At 38.5% G+C, this 6,633-nt stretch overlaps 1 long non-coding RNA gene across 1 annotated transcript; it reads right to left on the reverse strand.

The window, feature by feature from the left end:
• Positions 1–2,426: 2,426 nt before the first annotated feature.
• LOC119084754 lies at positions 2,427–3,758 on the reverse strand. The gene is made up of 3 exons (XR_005089135.1): positions 3,602–3,758; positions 3,440–3,527; positions 2,427–2,565 (listed from the first exon to the last, which is right to left on the reverse strand). It is a non-coding gene; the product is annotated as an uncharacterized LOC119084754 (long non-coding RNA).
• Positions 3,759–6,633: the final 2,875 nt, after the last annotated feature.

Consider the following 6,633-nt stretch of genomic DNA (forward strand, 5'->3'; position numbering starts at 1 on the left):
TTTCAACCGGTAGTGATCACCGAATGGTTCGTGCAAGAGTCACGTTAAATACCAGATTTCAAAGATCACAACTAGTTCAGAAAAGTGAAAGGATTGACGTACAACGGCTTTATACACAAAATGAAGAATTTGCTACGAAAATGACTGCCGAATTAGATAACGTCAACAATCAATGTGAAACATTGGACGAATTGAATACCAAAATCGTCGATACAATAATGGGTTTCATGAAATCCAAATGCAAATCCGTCCAAGGGAAAGAATCAAAACTCAGCAGAGAAACATTAGACCTGATCGCAAGCAGAGCAGAGTTGGTAAAAAACGGAGGACGAGATTCGGTGGAATACCGGAACCTGTCTAAAAGTATCAACAAAGCAAGGAGATCAGATGAAAGAAAATATAATGTCCAATTGGCTCAAAACATAATTGAAGCTAACTGCAATATGAAAGTCCTACGGAAAAAAAATGACAAACGCCAAAAAAGAAATCTTCAAATTACGAGACAAAACAGGAACGATCCAAACGGATCGAAATGCGATATTAAACATTGCAACAGAATTTTATGAGAATTTGTTTTCTTCAGCAAGACAGAGCCCAACGGAAGAAACCGAAGATAGACCAATAATAAGAAACGTGGGATCGGAGGATATGCCCGACATAACTGTTGATGAAGTCAAAGCTGCAACAGCCGAGATGAAAAACAAAAAGTCTCCCGGAAAAAAACCTGCGAATTTTAAATATCCAAAATTTGTTTCCTTGTACAAAGGCTTTACCGTAACTTTTTGTAAAAGGAAAAATGGTTTACATCTTCGTATGTATTCCAAAAACCATTCTCCTTTTACAAATTTTGGATATTTAAAATTCGCAAGTTTTTTTCGCAGATACTTCACATACATCTTTTTAGTCTCGATCGATCAGAAAGTTGGTAGGTTCTTTTGGTAGGTTCAAACCTACCAACTTCTTGTCAAACCCAGTGCCGGACTGGCTCAAAAAAGCCCTTCAGGCGTTGTATGGAGAAATTTTTCAAAAAGCCCTTCGTTGTCATTTATCCATTCAAAAATCAAAAGGCCTTTCGGGAATCGCCCGAACGCCCGTAGGGCCAGCTCGGCACTGGTCAAACCTACCAATTTTTTTCTCAAACTACTCAAAACTACTAACCTTTTGCCAAACCTACCAAGTTTTTAGTCTCGCTCGATCAGAAAGTTGGTAGGGTTTTTTTGGTAGGTTCAAACCTACCAACTTTTTGTCAAACCTACCAACTTTCTGTCAGATCTACCAACTTTTCTCATCGAGCGAGACTAAAAAGTTGGTAGGCTTAAACCTACCAACAAAACCTACCAAATGAAAACTTGGTAAGTTGGGCAAAAAAAATTGGTAGATTTGACAAATAGTTGGTAGGTTTGGAAAAAAGTTGGTAGGTTTAAACCTACCAACTTTTTGTCGGAGGTTCAAATCTACCGACTTTGGAAAACTCGCAAAAATCTTCGCCACGACGACCGGACTATAAAAAAGTTGGTAGGTTTAAAGTTGGTTGATACTTCACTGAGATCTCTCACTGTCTTGTCAATTTCAACGGATTGTTAACGAAACTTGATTAACTGACCACCACCGCTACTGAGCAGAAAGCATCGATCAACATGTATGGCCTGGTGAAATCTAATATTCTCGACGTTTTAAAGGATGTCAGCCCCACTGCACAACCTTCTGACACTGTGCCAGATAAAAATCATTCGTCTCGCCGCAAAAAAATTGAGAAAAGTTAGAAACATACAAACAAGAATGGCAATGGTAAACAAACTCATGTGTCTCCCACGACAGACACATCAACACCTGAGAATACCTACCTTTCGGAATTGAACGTATCCACTCCGTATCATTTCAATGAGAATCAAACCGATTCTCAGGACACTACCATCATGATAGCAGTCACATACCGACCCGAAACAGTGCCTTTCCAAGTGTCGATTTTGGTATTCGTGTAGCGGATAAGCGTTTATTTCTTTGGCAGAGTGGTTTTCATCACACGTCGTCCTCCGATCAAGTTTCGTTGGTGTCTAAAGTGTTGGATATCAAAGAGAATGCCATAATCTACCGAAGTCTGAAAAGTAGACGAAGTTACACCGATTTTTTGTTCGTTATTAGTAAATTTCAATTGAAATTTGCATTGGATCATTATCGCGTGGGTCACACTACTATGTAATGCTCAACTTTCGAAAAGGGGAAGGCAAAAAAAAAAACAATTTTCCTTTGCACTTGTTTATTTCTCAAAACAAACAATTCGCAGAGAGTTGATAACATGGACATCGCTTGGAAGCGACGTTTCAGTCGCCATATTATCACCTCTCTGACAATTCGTTAAAAATTATAAGCTTTAGCCAACCATTGATCGCAATAGCTTTGGATCGGCCTTCGACGTGCCGCCATACGACCTTCGGAGAATAAGTTGCGGTAGCCAGTTGTAATGTTCGTCCTCGACTAATTGTCGCGCAAACGCCCGGTTGTGTGACATGTGTAGATCAGATTGCGTTGAGAAAGCTGCGTTTGTATTTGTTTCGTCATAGCTCTCTAGACGTAAGCACAAAATAGAAAAACAAATGACGTCACAAAATTTTAAAGAATCCTCGACAACCCCTCAGCCTCGTCTACCAGAGTCAAAATTGACCCAAATTTGCAACGTTTTCTTTAACACCCTATCGCCTCTAACATTTGAGGACAGTTCCAAAAGACATACGGTTCGCTTGAAACGAACTTAAATGAGCGACTGACGACCACCAATAATTTTTATCCCCGTACGAAGTACAAAGGGGCTTATAGGATTACGATGCCTTGTATAATTGATGGGATTCGAAGCAGACGGTATGGGCAAAGTGTTTACATATGTTCATAGATGACGAATCCGCAATAAAAATGTTGTCTGTCCGTTCCATCAATTATGCACGGCAGCGTAATCCTATAAGCCCCTTTGTACTTCGTACGGGGCTAAAAATTGTCGAGCGACTCAATTAATTAAGTTCGTTTCTAGCAAACCGTGTACAGTGTATGATGTAACAACTCTAATCGACCGTTCGTTTTGATCATTTAAAAAATCGCAAAAATTTCTTGCTAGTCACAAAGAAATAAATGAAAGTGTAGCAGGTGACGTTGCGCTGACTACAATTATTGTCGATATTGCCTTCTTTTTATCAGTATAAATTGTACCTTTGGTTGACGATATGATTTTCCTCTATGCATCACACCTTTTCTTGCAAATTGCAAGTAGCGCCGCTGTGCAATGATATTTAGCATTAATGGAGAAACTATTGGCGAGTTGCAACAAAGAGTGTTGAAAATTAAACGTCATTCGTCATCGGTATTCTATATATGCCTGACTATCTGAACCTGTTACCATTTCTGCGGATAGCAACTAGAGCGTTGCTTCTGGAGCGTTTACAAAACTTACGTGCATCAAAGTAATCATTTTCAAATTGACGTCGATGGAATCGTGATCCACAAGCACAAACTGCACAGCAAAATGCAAAGAGAAAAATCTTCGAAATTTTTCGTTTTTGACTTTTTGTGACAAAAATATTTTTTAGATTTTATTTGAAGAATCTTAACTCACCAAACATTTCATCGCTAACGGAATGTGTATTAAGTTCAGATTCCAGCATGAATGTGCGGCTTAGATGCAGGTGCACACATTAAGTGTTTCGAATTTATGTTAACCACATCGAATTCGCTGATAAAGTTTACTATTTTCAAGTTCGACAAACGATAGACCCGCGCGCTGACCTGGTCAGACATGACTGTCGCTGGGCCCAATAGAGATGACCTAGGCCGGCTGAAAGTAAGCTTTCAGTGCACATAATTTTGATGTAGTGTTGAAAATGCGTCAAGAGAACTTTTTCGTAGTCAGCTGAGGGTTCGCATTATTTTCAGTGTCTTTGTATACTTTGACTTAACGCAGCATTTCAAGAGATGACCAAATTTAAAGTCAGACATTTTCTGGTTCTTTTATTTATTTTAAAATGACGTATAGGATAACACAATCGAACAAAATATACATACTAGATGTATTGCGAAAGAAAATTCAAGTTTTAATCCCAACCAGTAACTTCCGTTCATAATGATGAGTGACCACTAGCCATTGATTACGAATTTCCCGATTTCCATCTTCGAGAGATGTTCAGTCACGCGAATTGAAATACGATGTTAATGGAATGGCCAAACAATCAATTGACTCTATGTAGATATACAAAACGCAAAGTTTTCGACACTTGTGTCCTTCCAGTGCTCACTTATGGAGCGGAAACGTTAACTTTAACGAAAGCATCCGAAGATAAATTGAGAGTGACACAAAGAGCCATGGAACGGAGTATGCTTGGAATAACACTCAGAGACAGAATGACGAATCAATGGATTCGACAACAAACCAGGGTCGTTGATGTCATGGAAAGAATAGCATCTCTGAAATGGAGCTGGGCGGGACATATTGCAAGAAGGACAGACGAACGTTGGACCAAAAAGATCATGAACTTTCGACCATATAAAAGACGAGCTATAGGTAGACCACCAGAGAGATGGACAAACGGAATTAAGAATATTGCAGGTACAAACTGGCAGCAAATGGCAATGGATCGTACGAAATGGAAAGAAGTTGGAGAGGCCTACATCCAGCAGTGGATAGAAACAGGCTGAAAAAGAAGAAAGAAGAAGATATACATTTGAAAACTGGTCCAGATCTGTTCGTTCCGGTGTGCTGAATGTGTACAATTACTCCTGTTTTTCGTTGACTGGGAGATTTCGATGAAATGTTCAGCCATGATGAGTGAAATACAAGACGAAAGGTAACCACACCAGATCTGATTGCAGCGCCGTTAAATTGAATTGATGTTCGCTTTGCGTTACTTGACTGGGAGATTTCAATGTTGGAATGAAGTGTTCCGTCGTCGTTTTGTTGACATGCGATTGCGTAATCTTCAAGAACCAATGGAGTAAAGCGAATATGATTGGTTGCCAACTTCCTTGAATTAAGCTCACAGATGGAAATATGCTTTGTTGGTATAAGTTGAGGTTATGTTGTCTCTTATGTAGTGTATGACTTTCGCAGCACCCAATGTAATATACTATTTGTACTAGATTAATGAAGACGACACAGCATATGCTGTGATCAGTTTAGAGATGACCCATTGGCACCTTGAATTTTTCTGCTAGTACTTTTTGTCTATGTGCGTTATTCGTCATCTCATCATATTATGAAGTGACTATTCGCACAATGTATGTACATACGAATAGCCTCTTCTTCGCTATTCGCACATTCTGAGGAAGTGACCTTTGGTCAAGGTCCAACAAAATGACGAAATGAGGCGTATTTCGTCAAAGGATAAATTCAGTAAAAAAAACGAACACCTTCATCATTCAATTTGTAGGAGGATGAATTCAGTTGATCAATCAGAATACAGAAACCTTCCTTATTCAAGTTGAAAAAGTATGAATTCAGTACCAAACTCATTCTGTACACAGTTTGTAAACGGATGAGTAAATTTGGAACAAACCAAACTCTTACCTTTTACAGTTAGTAGAAGGATGAATTCAGTTGAAACAAATCAAACTCTTTCCTTACACAGTTTGTAGGAGAATTAAAAACCAAACTCTTTATTGACACTGTGTGTAGAAGGATGGATTCAGTAGAAACAAGCCAAACTCCTTCCTCACACAAATTGTAGAAGGATGAATTCAGTAGTAGGAAACCAAACTCCTTCCTCACACAAATTGTAGAAGGATGAATTCAGTAGGAGGAAACCAAACTCCTTCCTCACACAAATTGTAGAAGGATGGATTCAGTTGGAACAAATCAAACTCGTTCCTTACACAGTTTGTAGGAGAATGAAAAAAACCAAACTCTTTATTTACACTGTTTGTAGAAGGATGAATTCAGTAGGAACAAACCGAACTCCTTCCTCGCACAAATTGTAGAGGGACGAATTTAGTAGGAACAAAGCAAACTCCTTCCTCACACAAATTGTAGAAGGATGAATTCGGTAGGAACAAACCAAAGTCCTTCCTTACACAGTTTGTAGAAGGATGAATTCAGTTGGAAGTTGGAACAAACCGAACAACACCTTTACTCAGTATGTAGAGAAATGAATTCGGTAGGAACAAACAAAACTCTTTCATTGTAAAGTTTGTAGAACGATGAATTCTGTAGGAACAAACCAAAATCTTTACTCCTACAAATTGTAGAAATGAATTTAGTTGTATCAGACTAAACTTCTCCCTCACACAATCTGTAGAAGGATTAAGTAGGAACAAAACACATGCCTGAACCATATGATTCATAAAAGGTTAATATAACTGACTATTTGATCTAATTAATATTCTGTTATAAAGTCGTTAATAATATTTGGTTTCGAAAGCTCTAGAATACGTAATGCGAATAGCATTTTCCTTTTTAAATTATCGTCTGTGCCAATAGTCAAAATTGTATAAGAAAAACTATTGATAGGCGCCTGCCAATAGTCATTTTAATAAAATTTTCACTATTGGCAGGCGCCTGCCAATAGTCATTTTAATAATATTTTGGCTATTGGCAGGCGCCTGCCAATAGTCATTTTAATAATATTTTGGCTATTGGCAGGCGCCTGCCAATAGTCA

Source organism: Bradysia coprophila, unplaced genomic scaffold (assembly GCF_014529535.1).
Source record: "Bradysia coprophila strain Holo2 unplaced genomic scaffold, BU_Bcop_v1 contig_93, whole genome shotgun sequence".
In the NCBI taxonomy this organism is placed as follows: Eukaryota; Metazoa; Arthropoda; class Insecta; order Diptera; family Sciaridae; genus Bradysia; species Bradysia coprophila.